Source organism: Salmo salar, chromosome 25, assembly GCF_965601325.2.
Source record: "Salmo salar chromosome 25, fSalSal1, whole genome shotgun sequence".
NCBI classification, from domain to species: Eukaryota; Metazoa; Chordata; class Actinopteri; order Salmoniformes; family Salmonidae; genus Salmo; species Salmo salar.
This window is the reverse complement of record NC_138315.1, coordinates 50178689-50193994: the sequence shown is the minus strand read 5'-3', so window position 1 is coordinate 50193994 and position 15306 is coordinate 50178689. Positions and strand designations below refer to the sequence as shown.

The following is a 15306-nucleotide window of genomic DNA, read 5'->3' as shown; positions in this document are numbered from 1 at the left end:
CCACGTTGTATCAGAAACTGACTGATTTCCCTCCCCTATCAGGGGTATTCCAAAGTGCGCCATGGAGCAAAGACAGTGTTTGATGTGCTGGGCATGACTTTCAGTGGGTGTAGATGTTATTTAATCAAGATATGTAACCTATTGATTCCTAGCAACAAAAAAATTGAAGTTAGGTTCCCAATCTTGCTGGCTACCAAACGCAATCTCCTTACCTCATAACTAGCTACCAAGCCATTTCAGGCTATCAATCAAGTTCTGCTGCTTTTTGACTGCAACACCAGTGTAACACCTAGTGCATACACCCTTATACTGAGGGAAATTGTGTTTCCATAGCTTAGGGCTGACAGTGAAGAGCTGAATCTACAACCTCTGCATAATCAAAACTGTTGCTTTGTGAAAAGGTGTAGTTCACAGTTAGCCATTGTCATGTAAATGACAGCTGAGCAGGTTCTCCGGAGTTATGGCCCAGTGAGGCACGGGTCCCAGCCCACGTAGATGGACAAATAAAAGTCTGAGCCTTTTGGGTAAATCACTGGGGTCAATCATGTGTGGAAATGCTCCATTTGAGTAGCTTGTCTTACTATCTTAGCTGGCATGGTTGCTAGACTTTTTTTTAAAAAAGCAAGCAATTACAAAATGTACTGAATAAGACATTCCTTTCAATCTTTTACCCAGATTTTTGAAGAGATTCAAGAGAAGCATATTTAGTTTATAATAAAAAATAAACACCAGTCAGGAGGATACAGACAGCTGAATAGGTATACTTAGATACGCTGAAAATGACTTAGTTTAAATATAATCTGGGTGTTGTCACAGGCCGGCTCATAGCCTGTGGCAAAAATGAGAGGACATCAACAACCGGTATAGGCCAATTCAAAAAGTTCTTTATTATAAAACAAAACTATTAATTCTAAACAAAGGAATGAGGTGTGGAAATGTCATAATGTAGGGTGTATGTAAGGTGCATGGATGCGTGAATATGTGTGTGTGAACATGACTGAGTGGAAACTAAATAAACCAACAACGGAACAAACAAAACAGGATCATACCTGGAGGAGCAGGGGGAGAGAGAGAGAGAGAGAGAGGTTAGTGAAGCAGTTTAAATACCCTGAGCCCAGGTGACTCCAATCACTAACGACCCTCCTCTGCCTGCAGGAGGAACCGCCCCTGCACTGCAGAGGAGGAGCCGTGACAGTGTGTATGCAAATTCACTCTGGACTGCCAGAGTGCGCTCGGAGTGCTCGTATATTCAGAGTGTTGTCAGATTGTCCATTTGTGAATTCAGAGTGTTGCCAGAATATCCATTCGTAAATTCAGAGCACACTGGGCCCACTGGACGCTCTGGCCGAGGAGTAGGGTTGATCCGAGCGTTCTGACCTCACAGCGGCAGTCAAGCGCCCAAGCTAACTGGCTAAAGTTGGCTAGCTAGATACTTCCAGACACAAATGAGAGAAAACCTCTCTGATCATTTTACTCTCCCTAGCAGAGCTGGTAAGGCTGTTTCATGTTGTCTAGAGCGTTGGCCATTGTAATTGTGCTGCTGGCAACAATTTAATGAAAACAAAAAAAATGGCAGACGTTTACTAACACCAGCCACATTCAACAGGTGTTCATCACATATTCTGCGCTCTGGCAAACCCAGAAGAGAGTGCTCTGAAATCGGAGTAGATGACCAGAGTGAATTTACGAACGTGTAACAGTATTGCTTCCGTCCCTCTCCTCGCCCCAACCTGGGCTCGAACAAGGGACCCTCTGCACACATCAACAACTGACACCCGCAAGGCATCGTTACTCATCCAGCTACAAAAGCCGTGGCCCTTGCAGAGCAAAGGGAACAACTACTTCAAGGTCTCAGAGCGAGTGACATCACTGATTGAAACGCTATTAGCGCGCACCACCGCTAACTAACTAGCCATTTCACATCGGTTGCACTCACCCCCCTTTTGACCTCCTCCTTTTCTGCAGCAACCAGTGATCCGGGTCAACAGCATCAATGTAACAGTATAGCTTCCGTCCCTCTCCTCGCCCCTACCTGGGCTTGAACCAGGGACCCTCTACACACATCAACAACTGTAAAATAAATAAATAAAATTGGGAGTCCCATAGGGCAGTGCACAATTGGCCCAGCATCGTCTGGGTTAGGGTTTGGCCAGGGTAGTGCCGTCATTGTAAATAAGAATTTGCCTAGTTAAATAAAAGCTAAATAAGTAAAAAATTAAAAGAGACTAGTCTGCTGTTCCACCACCCAAGTTACATCCAGCCAACTTGGACATTTTAAACCTAATTCCCTACAGGTTTTGTCATGGGGGGACGGGGGACACCTCCAGGGGGTACCCAATTAACATGTTCCTATGTGATCTGGTGGGGGCCCCAACCTCCAGGGGGTACCCAATTAACATGCTCATATGTGATCTGGTGGGGGCCCCAACCTCCAGGGGGTACCCAATTAACATGTTCCTATGTGATCTGGTGGAGCCCAAACCTCCAAGGGGATAGATAGATACTGCTGTTAACCTGTAGATACTGCTGTTAACCTGTAGATACTGCTGTTAACCTGTTGATACTGCTGTTAACCTGTAGATACTGCTGTTAACCTGTAGATACTGTGGGGTTAACCTGTAGATACTGTGGGGTTAACCTGTAGATACTGTGGGGTTAACCTGAATATACTGTGGGGTTAACCTGTAGATACTGTGGGGTTAACCTGAATATACTGTGGGGTTAACCTGTAGATACTGTGGGGTTAAGCTGAATATACTGTGGGGTTAACCTGTAGATACTGTAGGGTTAACCTGTAGATACTGTGGGGTTAACCTGTAGATACTGTGGGGTTAACCTGAATATACTGTGGGGTTAACCTGTAGATACTGTGGGGTTAACCTGAATATACTGTGGGGTTAACCTGTAGATACTGTGGGGTTAACCTGAATATACTGTGGGGTTAACCTGCATATACTGTGGGGTTAAGCTGAATATACTGTGGGGTTAACCTGTAGATACTGTAGGGTTAACCTGAATATACTGTGGGGTTAACCTGTAGATGCTGTGGGGTTAACCTGAATATACTGTGGGGTTAACCTGTAGATACTGTGGGGTTAAGCTGAATATACTGTGGGGTTAACCTGTAGATACTGTAGGGTTAACCTGAATATACTGTAGGGTTAACTTGTAGATACTGTAGGGTTAACCTGTAGATACTGTGGGGTTAACCTGAATATACTGTGGGGTTAACCTGTAGATACTGCAGGGTTAAACTGAATATACTGTGGGGTTAACCTGTAGATACTGTGGGGTTAACCTCAATATACTGTGGGGTTAACCTGTAGATACTGTAGGGTTAACCTGAATATACTGTGGGGTTAACCTGTAGATACTGTAGGGTTAACCTGAATATACTGTGGGGTTAAGCTGAATATACTGTGGGGTTAACCTGAATATACTGTGGGGTTAACCTGAATATACTGTGGGGTTAACCTGTAGATACTGTGGGGTTAACCTGAATATACTGTAGGGTTAACCTGTAGATACTGTAGGGTTAACCTGTAGATACTGTGGGGTTAACCTGAATATACTGTGGGTTTAACCTGTAGATACTGTGGGGTTAACCTGTTATGGATAGGGGGCAGTATTTTCACGGCCGGATAAAAAACGTACCCGATTTAATCTGATTTTTACTCCTGCCCAGAAACTAGAATATGCATATAATTATTAGCTTTGGATAGAAAACACTCCAAAGTTTCTAAAACTGTTTGAATGGTGTCTGTGAGTATAACAGAACTCATTTGGCAGGCAAAAACCTGAGAAGATTCCTTACAGGAAGTGCGCTCTCTGACCATTTATTGGCCTTCTACACTCTCTTTATTGAAAACTGAGGATCTCTGCTGTAACGTGACACTTCCTACGGCTCCCATAGGCTCTCAGAAGGCGGCAAAAAGCTGAATGATGTCTTTGCAGGCCCTGGCTGAAAAACAGTAGCGCATTTAGATAGTGGTCAATCAGAGAACAATGAGACTGAGGCGCGTGCACGAGGCGACACCATGTTTTTATTCTTTCGTCTTTGAACGAAAACAACGACTCCCGGTCGGAATATTATCGCTTTTTTACGAGAAAAAAAGCATAAAAATTGATTTTAAACAGCGGTTGACATGCTTCGAAGTACGGTAATGGAATATTTAGAATTTTTTTGTCACGAAACGCGTCGGGCGCGTAACCCTTCGTCACCCTTCGGATAGTGTCTTGAACGCACAACAAAACGCCGCTATTTGGATATAACTATGGATTATTTGGAACCAAACCAACATTTGTTATTGAAGTAGAAGTCCCGGGAGTGCATTCTGACGAAGAACAACAAAGGTAATCCAATTTTCTTATAGTAAATCTGAGTTTGGTGAGGTTCAAACTTGGTGGGTGTCAAAATAGCTAGCCTGTGATGGCGAGCTATCTACTCAGAATATTGCAAAATGTGCTTTCACCGAAAAGCTATTTTAAAATCGGACACCTCGATTGCTTAAACCAGTTCTGTATCTATAATTCTTAAAATAATTGTTATGTTTTTTGTGAACGTTTATCGTGAGTAATTTAGTAAATTCACCGGAAGTGTTCGGTGGGAATGCTAGTTCTGAACGTCACATGCTAATGTAAAAAGCTGGTTTTTGATATAAATATGAACTTGATTGAACAAAACATGCATGTATTGTATAACATAATGTCCTAGGCGTGTCATCTGATGAAGATCATCAAAGGTTAATGCTGCATTTAGCTGTGGTTTAGTTTTTTGTGACATTATATGCTAACTTGAAAAATGGGTGTCTGATTATTTCTGGCTGGGTACTCTGCTGACATAATCTAATGTTTTGCTTTTGCTGTAAAGCCTTTTTGAAATCGGACAGTGTGGTTAGATAAAGGAGCGTCTTGTCTTTAAAATGGTGTAAAATAGTCATATGTTTGAAAAATGGAAGTTTTTGGATTTTTGAGGAATTTGTAATTCGCGCCACGCCTATCATTGGATATTGGAGCAGGTGTTCCGCTAGCGGAACGTCTAGATGTCTGAATATACTGTGGGGTTAACCGCTAGCGGAACACCTGCTCCAATAGCCAATGATGGGCGTTGCGCGAATTATAAATTCCTCAAAAATCCAAAAACTTCCATTTTTCAAACATATGACTATTTTACACCATTTTAAAGACAAGACTCTCCGTTATCTAACCACACTGTCCGATTTCAAAAAGGCTTTACAACAAAAGCAAAACATTAGATTATGTCAGCAGAGTATCCAGCCAGAAATAATCAGACACCCATTTTTCAAGCTAGCATATAATGTCACATAAATCCAAACCACAGCTAAATGCAGCACTAACCTTTGATGATCTTCATCAGATGACACCCCTAGGACATTATGTTATACAATACATGCATGTTTTGTTCAATCAAGTTCATATTTATATCAAAAAACAGCTTTTTACATTAGCATGTGACGTTCAGAACTAGCATACCCCCCGCAAACTTCCGGTGAATTTACTAAATTACTCACGATAAACATTCACAAAAAACATAACAATTATTTTAAGAATTATAGATACAGAACTCCTCTATGCACTCGCTATGTCCGATTTTAAAATAGCTTTTCGGTGAAAGCACATTTTGCAATATTCTCAGTAGATAGCCCGGCATCACAGGGCTAGCTATTTAGACACCCAGCAAATTTAGCACTCACCAAAGTCAGATTTACTATAAGAAAAATGTTATTACCTTTGCTGTTCTTCGGCAGAATGCACTCCCAGGACTTCTACTTCAATAACAAATGTTGGTTTGGTCCCAAATAATCCATTGTTATATCCAAATACCGGCGTTTTGTTCGTGCGTTCAAGACACTATCCGAATGGTAAAGAAGGGTGACGAGCACGACGCATTTCGTGACAAAAAAATTCTAAATATTCCATTGCCGTACTTCGAGGCATGTCAACCGCTGTTTAAAATCAATTTTTATGCCATTTTTCTCGTAAAAAAAGTGATAATATTCCGACCGGGAATCTGCGTTTAGGTAAAAAGACGAAAGAAAATAAAGCATGGGGTCGACTCGTGCACGCGCCTAAGCCCATTGTCCTCTGATCGGCCACTTACCAAAGGCGATAATGTGTTTCAGCCAGAGGCTGCCTCGATATCATTCAGCTTTTTCACGGGTTCTGAGAGCCTATGGGAGCCGTAGGAAGTGTCACGTTACAGCAAAGATCCTCAGTCTTCAATAAAAAGAGCCAAGATGAACAAGACTTTGTGCAGACAGGTCACTTCCTGTATGGAATCTTCTCAGGTTTTTGCCTGCCATATGAGTTCTGTTATACTCACAGACACCATTCAAACAGTTTTAGAAACTTTAGGGTGTTTTCTATCCAAAGCCAATAATTATATGCATATTCTAGTTTCTGGGCAGGAGTAATAATCAGATTAAATCGTGTACGTTTTTTATCCGGCCGTGAAAATACTGCCCCCTAGCCATAACAGGTTAACCTGAATATACTGTGGGGTTAAAACACAAGGAATAGCATTTTGTATTTTTTTTGATAGGCTGTTTTTTAAGGACACGTAAATGTGGCTCATTTGGCCAACATCCCTTGTTTATTGTGATGGCGCTGCCTGTACCAGGTTGGATCTAAATGCATATGGATTATCCATTACATTTCTGCAATGTCTGGTAAATTAAACTCTTCACTGTCCGGCGCCAACTTTTCCTAAAGGAAACTCTGAAATGGCATATTATTTTTATGAAGATTTTAGAATAGTAACACGAAAATCTGTCGCCAATTGGATGGAAACCTAGCTATAGACATCCTAAAGACTCTAGCAAGTGCGCTAGTCCAGTATCACTTTGATTATGCCTGCACATCGTGGTTCGCCAACAGCCACAAACATCTGAAGAAGAAGCTACAGACCATCCAAAACAAGCTTGTAAGAATTGTACTTAAACTCCCCTGGAGGTTGAGCATTTGTTAGTCTCTATCTCTGTATTTGTATATGTATTTACAGTGCATTCAGAAGGGATTCGGACCCCTTGACATTTTCCACATTTTGTTACGTTACAGCCTTATTCTTAAATTGATTAAATCGTTTCCCCCCCTCATCATTCTACACACAATACCCCATAATGACCTAGCAATAACAAGGTTTTTTGTTTTTTTTCTCAAATGTATTAAAAATAAAAAACTGAAATATCACATTTACGTAAGTATTCAGTACTTTGTTGAAGCAGCTTTGGCAGTGATTACAGCCTCAAGTCTTCTTGGGTATAACGCTACAAGCTTGGCACACCTGTATTTGGGGAGTTTCTCCCATTCTTCTCTGCAAATCCTCTCATGCTCTGTCAGGTTGGATGGGTAGCGTTGCTGCACAGCTATTTTCAGGTCTCTCCAGAGATGCCCGATCAGGTTCAAGGGCTCTGGCTGGGCCACTCAAGGACATTCAGAGACTTATCCTAAAGCCAGTCCTGTGTTGTCTTGGCTGTATGCTAAGGTTTGTTGTCCTGCTGGAAGGTAAACCTTCACCCCAGACTGAGGTCCTGAGCGCTTTGGAGCAGGTTTTCATCAAGGATCTCTCTCTACTTTGCTCCGTTCATCTTTCCCTCAATCCTAACTAGACTGACCCAGTCCCTGCAACTGAAAAACATCCCCACAGCATGATGCTGCCACCACCATGCTTCACCGTAAAGATGGTGCCAGGTTTCCTCAAGACGTGACGCTTGGCATTCAGGCCAAAGTGTTCAGTCTTGTTTTCATCAGACCAGAGAATCTGTTTCCTCATGGTCTGAGTCCTTTAGGTGCCTTTTGGCAAACTCCAAGCGGGCTGTCGTGCCATTTACTGAGGAGTGGTCTCTGACTTGTGGTCAGACTCGCTCAGGTGGAAGAGTCAAGACAGAAGCCACTCCTCAGTAAATGGCACGACAGCCCGTAAATGGCACGACACAACAAATGTGTTTGATGGGTCGCGGGGGAAAAGAGCAGGAATAGGCTTTTGTAGGCTACAGTCCAAGCTATATCTTCCAATGGTGTGACTGCTGTCTGCATTCAACGATTATCCAACTTGAATAAACACTTGGAGGTAAGGATGACAGCAGTGGTGTAGTCTACGGCGATACAGATATCACTTATTATCAGTGGCGACCCGTCATTCAGGGCACCTGTTTTATGCACCACACTTTTAGGTAAGAAAAAAAATAATATATATATATATATATATATATATATATATATATATATATATATATATATATATATATTATTTTCTTTATATATACACTGGGGTGGGCTTGCCTGTTTTGCTTGTAATTTTGGCATTAATACGTGTCACATATCAGTTTGCAAACCTATGTAAAACACAAAAAAAAGTCATTGAGTTAATAAAGCCGAATACAAACATGGTCTTTTATGTTTTCTTGAGTAAGGCAGCTCCAAAATGCAGGTGTTCCAGCCTAGCTCAGTGCTTTCTGTGGTGGTGGGGCTAGCCAGCAGAAAATACAGAGCATTGCGCCTGATTGGCTCAGTTTTCTGTCATGACTGGCTCAGTTCTCTGTCACTCATGGGACAGTACGTCATCCCCATATCTAAGGTTAGAGCTCGAAAAATGTTGCCCTTTGGGTTCTGCCATAGAGTTATATTAGACGTGCCCATCCAAGAAGGCTCAAGGTCATTGGCCACAGATAGAATGACATCAAATCACGTGATATCTACAGTAGCTTTGATTGGACAGATCATGTCAACATCTTACTTTCAAAGTCTTAGCTAGCAGTCATCATCAGTTGCCATCAAGTCGACAATCTACTGGCAAATCCTTTTTAATCCTTGTCATATGAAGAGAAATAAGCTTGACTGAGACACAGGCAATGTCATGTTTGAATGAGAGACAATACAGGATTTGTGTACGTGGCCAAATATCTATTTTCATGTCATCTCACCATATCACTTCCTGGAGTTTGCTAAACGGCATTGGCACTTGGATTGGAACCGGTGCTTTGGTCATATGACAGGAAAAATAGAGCTCTTTGGCCACGCCCATCAGGGGTGGGTTTTTCCACTGAAAAAAACTAATTCATAGGCAGAAAATACCTCATCCCTACTGTAAAACATGGAGGTGGATCTTTGATGTTTGAATGAAAAGCACGACTGTTGGTATGACATCCTACACTACTTGCTGGAGCTGGGGGAGGATTTAATGGTATTGCAACAATGCTGCTGGATGATGTTATGCAATCTGGCTATGTGCTGTTTGGTTTCCCACATGACACAACTTTAGGACATTTACTAAGTTGAGTTACAGTAAGGATCTGTGTGGAGGTTTGAGGGAGAGACTTGGGCTGGGGGAAGCTGGTTGGGGTCAAGAAGTGAATAGAAAACACTGTTGTTTTTCTATGAGGATTCTTCAAGTTAAAAATGTAATTTCAATCCACATCCTCATTGCAGATCTGAAAACTGAATTGAACGCAACCATGCTATTTGGCAGGAGATACCTTATCAATAATTACCTCACAATGCCATCTAGTGGTTAAATGTATGCATTAGAAAAAAATACAAAGGAAAAAATACAAATACAAATTGTTTTGTTTCACCACAAGGTGTCGCTAATTGCATAGTTTTCATGAGGACAGGTTCTCTCTATAGAGACTGACCATGATACCCAAGATTTGATGTGCTCAGACATGCCCTCACCCTGTCATTATGTGCTGTGTAATTTCTGGTAAACAACTCTTATCAGAAACAGGTATGGAGGTTTCAATTTCACGTCATTAGAGAACTTGCTCCTGAACTGAGCAGGGTAGTTCAGGTAAGTCTGTCTATCTATGTAGTGAAAATAATGTGTCAATATGGTCTTTGTGAGTCATAATCAGTTGTCCTGTACCAGTCCTCACAGATCAGAAACATCTCCCTCCTGACCAGAGTGACTGAGGATGGATCTTGTCAAGAGGAGCGTCAAGACGTCATACTGCAGTGGGCTGAGGAACTGAATCACTCACCACAGACTGGACAGGTAATTACACCATGGGGCCGTCACCACAGACTGGACAGGTAATTACACCATGGGGCAGTCACCACAGACTGGACAGGTAATTACACCATGGGGCAGTTACCACAGACTGGACAGGTAATTACACCATGGGGCAGTCACCACAGACTGGACAGGTAAATACACCATGGGGCAGTCACCACAGACTGGACAGGTAATTACACCATGGGGCAGTTACCACAGACTGGACAGGTAATTACACCATGGGGCAGTCACCACAGACTGGACAGGTAAATACACAATGGGGCAGTCACCACAAACTGCACAGGTACATACACAACCAGGCAGTTACCACAGACTGGACAGGTAAATACACCATGGGGCAGTTACAGTCTGATGTAGCAAATTTAGAAATGTTATTTTTTTACAGTGGATAAAAGAAGAGACTTGCTTGGGCCAAGAAACACTGGCAATCGACATTAGACCAGTGTAAATCTGTTCTCTGGTCTAATGCGTCCAAATTTGAGATTTTTGGTTCCAACTGCTGTGTCTTTGTGAGACACAGAGTAGGTGAACGGATGATCTCCGCATGTGTGGTTCCCACCGTGAAGCATGGGGGAGGAGGTGTTATGGTGTGGGGGTGCTTTGCTGGTGACACTGTCAGTGATCTATTTTGAATTGAAGGCACACTTAACCAGCATGGCTACCACAGCATTCTGCAGCGATATGCCATTCCATCTGGTTTGCACTTAGTGGGACTATCATTTGTTTTTCAACAGGACAATGACCCAACACACCTCAAGGCTGTGTAAGGGCTATTTTACCAAGAAGGAGAGGGATGTAGTGCTGCATCAGATGACCTAGCCTACACAATCACCCGACCTCAACCAAATTGAGATGGTTTGGGATGAGTTGGACTGCAGAGTGAAGGAAAAGCAGCCAACAAGTGCTCAGCATATGTGGGAACTCCTTCAAGCATTCCAGGTGAAACTGGCTGAGAGAATGCCAAGAGTGTGCAAAGTTGTCATCAAGGCAAAGGGTGGCTACTGTGAAGATTCTCAAATATAAAATATATTTTGATTTGTTTAACACTTTTTTGGTTACTACATGATTCCATATGTGTTATCAAATCAAATTTTATTGGTCAAATACACATGATTAGCAGATGTTAATGCGAGTGTAGCGAAATGCTTGTACTTCTAGTTCTGACCATGCAGTAATATCTAACTGTCACGTCCTGACCAGCAGAGGGAGTAATTTTATTTTATTTGGTCAGGACGTGGCAGAGGGGTATTTGTTTCATATGGTTCGGGTTGTGTGTGTTATTTAAGGGGTGTTTGGTTTATGTAGTCTGGGGTTTGAGTATTGTTCTAGTGTTGGTTTTCTATGGTTTATCTAGTTGTTCTGTTTCTTTGTTAGTCTGTGTGGCTCCCGATCAGGAACAGCTGTATGTCGTTGTTCCTGATTGGGAGTCATATATTAGGAGTGTGTTTTTCACCTGGGGTTTGTGGGTTGTTGTCTTTAGCACTGCTGCTTTATGTTAGCCTGCTAACCTGTACCTGGCGTTTCTGATTTTCCTGTTTTTTCGTGTTCACGTTGTTTAATAAATTAATGATGAGCACTCAACCCGCTGCGTATTGGTCCACCTTTTCCGACAGCGATTTCTCTATATCTTCAGACGAAGAGGAGCGTTACACTAACAAGTAATCTAACAATTTCACAACAACTACCTTATTACACACAAGTGTAAAGGAATGATTAAGAATATGTACATATAAATATATGGATGAGCGATGGCCGTGTGGTATAGGCAAAATGCAGTAGATAGTATAGAGTACAGTATACACATATGAGATGAGTAATGTAGGGTATGTAAACATTATATAAAGTGGCATTGTTTAAAGTGACTAATGATACATTTATTTCATCCAATTTGTTATTATTAAAGTGGCTCACTTGGGATACGTTATCAGAGTCGGTACACGTATCGTGCCGACAGGAACAAACATCTCTCCGGTGAGAAGGGCAGGCGTGAATGCCTTATGATTAACAGGTCGTGGTGTTATCGTTACAACATACAAGAACTCAAGTCCTTTTGTTCACCTGACCTAGAATTCATTCCAAACTATTTCATATTTTGACGTCTTCACTATTACTCTACAATGTAGAAAGTATAAAAAAATGAAAGAAAAACCCTTGAATGAGTAGGTGTGTCCAAACTTTTGACTAGTACTATGTACAGTTGACGAAGGAAGTTTACATACACCTTAGGCAACTACATTTAAACTCCGTTTTTCACAATTCCTGATATTTAATCCCATAAAAAATTCCCTGTCTTAGGTCAGTTAGGATCACCACTTTATTTTAAGGATGTGAAATGTCAGAATAATAGTAGGGAGAATGATTTATTTCAGCTTTTATTTCTTTCATCACATTCCCAGTGGGTCAGAAGTTTACATACACTCAATTAGTATTTGGTAGCATTGCCTTTAAATTGTTTAACTTGGGTCAAATATTTCAGGTAGCCTTCCACAAGCTTCCCACAATAAGTTGTGTGAATGTTGGCCCATTCCTCCTGACAGAGATGGTGTAACTTAGTCAGGTTTCTAGGCCTCCTTGATCGCACACACTTTTTCAGTTCTGCCCACAAATGTTCTATAGTATTTATTCAGGGCTTTGTGATGGCCACTCCAATACCTTGACTTTGTTGTCCTTAAGCCACAACTTTGGAAGTATGCTTGTGGTCATTGTCCATTTGGAAGACCCACTTGCGACCAAGCTTTAACTTCCTGACTATATCCACATCATTTTCTTTCTCCATGATGCCATCTATTTGTGAAGTGCACCAGTCCCTCCTGCAGCAAAGCACCCCCACAACATGATGCTGCCACCCCCGTGCTTCACGGTTGGGATGGTGTTCTTCGGCTTGCAAGCATCCCCCTTTTTCCTCCAAACATAACGATGGTAATTATGGCCAAACAGTTCTATTTTTGTTTCATCAGACCAGAGGACATTTCTCCAAAAATTACGATTTTTGTCCCCATGTGCAGTTGCAAACCGTAGTCTGGCTTTTTTATGGAGGTTTTGGAGCAGTGGCTTTTTCCTTGCTGACCGGCCTTTCAGGTTATGTCGATATAGGACTCTTTTACCTGTGGATATAGATCATTTTGTATATGTTTCCTCCAGCATCTTCACAAGGTCCTTTGCTGTTGTTCTGGGATTGATTTGCACTTTTCGCACCAAAGTACGTTCATCTCTCCTTCCTGAGCGTTATGACAGCTGCGTGGTTCCATGGTGTTTATACTTGCGTACTATTGTTTGTACAGATGAACGTGGTACCTTCAGGCGTTTGGAAAATGCTCCCAAGGATGAATCAGACTTGTGGAGGTCTACAATTCTATTCTCTGAGGTCTTGGCTGATTTCTTTTGATTGTCCCATGATGTCAAGCAAAGAGGCACTGAGTTTAAAGGTAGGCCTTGAAATACATCCACAGGTACACCGCCAATTGACTTAAATGATGTCAATTAACCTATCAGAAGCTTCTAAAGCCATAACATAACTTTCTGAAAATGTTCAAGCTGTTTAAAGGCACAGTCAACTTAGTGTTTGTGTCACGGCCTGACCAGCAGAGGGAGTAATTGTATTAGATTTTGGTCAGGACGTGTCAGAAGGGTATTTGGTTTATGTGGTTCGGGGTGTGTGTCTATGTAGAGGGGTAGTTGATTTATGTATTCCGGGGTTTTTGGTCACTGTTCTATGTTTATGTATTTCTATGTTCTGTCTAGTTTAGTCTATTTCTATGTTTAGGTAATTGGGGTGTGGACTCTCAATTGGAGGCAGGTGTTTTCTAGTTGCCTCTGATTGAGAGTGCTATATATAGGTATGGGTTTTGTTTGTATTTTGTGGGTAGTTGTATTTCGCACTGCTGTTATTTATTTAGCCTGTGAAACTGTCGGTCTGTCGTTCTCTGTTTTCTCGTTTTCCGTGTTCACGTTTATTTAATAAATTATAATGATGAGCACGCAACCCGCTGCGCCTTGGTCCTCTCTTCACTACGACAGCCGTGACAGAACTATCCACCAAACACGGACCAAGCAGCGGAGGAGGGAACAACAGGTGGAATATCGTGAGTCATGGACTTGGGAGGAGATTCTGGCCGGAGAGGGCCCATGGAGGAAGTCTGGGGAGGACCGGAATCGCTACTGGGGAACACGGCTGGTGAGGAAGCCGGAGAGGCAACCCCAATAATTTTTTTTGGGGGGGGGGCACACGGGTAGGTTGCCTGGGCGAGGATTAAGTCCCAAGCCAAATCCCCGTGTTTTTTCCAAACAACCATTGACTGGACAGGTCCCGTGCTTTGGGGTGATGGGTGCAGTTCGAGGGCGGGTATTTTCAGGCCGGTATGCGCAGTACCAGCGCCCCGCATGTGCCAGGGGAAAGTGGGCATCCAGCCAGTAGGGGTGATGCCAGTCCTGCGCTCGAGACCGCCAGTGCGCCTCTACAGTCCAGTGTTTCCCGCTACACACACTAGCCTTGAGGTGCGTGTCTCCAGGCTGGCACGTCCAGTACCAACACCACGCATCAGGCTTCCAGTGCGTCAGCCCACTCCAACTCAGCCTGTTCCCACTCCCCGCACTAGCCCGGAGGTGCGTGTCCCCAAACTGGCACTTCCACCACCACCCATCAGGCTTCCAGTGCGTCAGCCCACTCCAATTCGGCCGGTTCCTGCTCCCCGCATTAGCCCTGATGTGCGTGTCCCCAGGCTGGTACCTCCACTACCAGCCCCACGCATCAGGCTTCCAGTGCGTCAGACCAGGCCCGAGTGTCCGGCAACAGTGCCTCGTCCAGAGTGTCCGGCAACAGTGCCTCGTCCAGAGTGTCCGGCAACAGTGCCTCGTCCAGAGTGTCCGGCAACAGTGCCTCGTCCAGAGTGTCCGGAACCAGGTGAGACGGCCCACTGTCCGGAACCGAGTGAGTCTGCACCATGTCCGGAACCGAGTGAGTCTGCCTGTGGTCCGGATCAGAATGAGGTTTATAATAACTTTGAATTGTGTGAGTCTGCTTACAGCCCGGAACTGAATGAGTCTGCCTACGACCCGGAACTGAGTGAGTCTGCCTACGGTCCGGAGACAAGAGACTCTGCCTACAGTCTGGAGGACAGTAGGCTAGAACCTAAGCCACCTCCAGTATAGGTGGGTTGGGGAGGGGGGGTGTAGCACAGGTGCCGTCATTGACGGCAGCCACCCTCCCTTCCCTCCCTTTAGTTTATGGGGAAATTGTTTTTTTTGTTGTTTTGGGGGATTTTGTTTTTTCTTTT

General features: G+C 43.2%; 1 long non-coding RNA gene across 1 annotated transcript; it reads left to right on the top strand.

The window, feature by feature from the left end:
* The first annotated feature begins 9617 nt into the window (after positions 1-9617).
* On the top strand, positions 9618-11607 carry LOC123730536 (uncharacterized). Its single transcript, XR_006762001.2, has 3 exons — positions 9618-9808; positions 9887-10012; positions 10768-11607. It is a non-coding gene; the product is annotated as an uncharacterized LOC123730536 (long non-coding RNA).
* The last annotated feature ends 3699 nt before the right edge of the window (positions 11608-15306 follow it).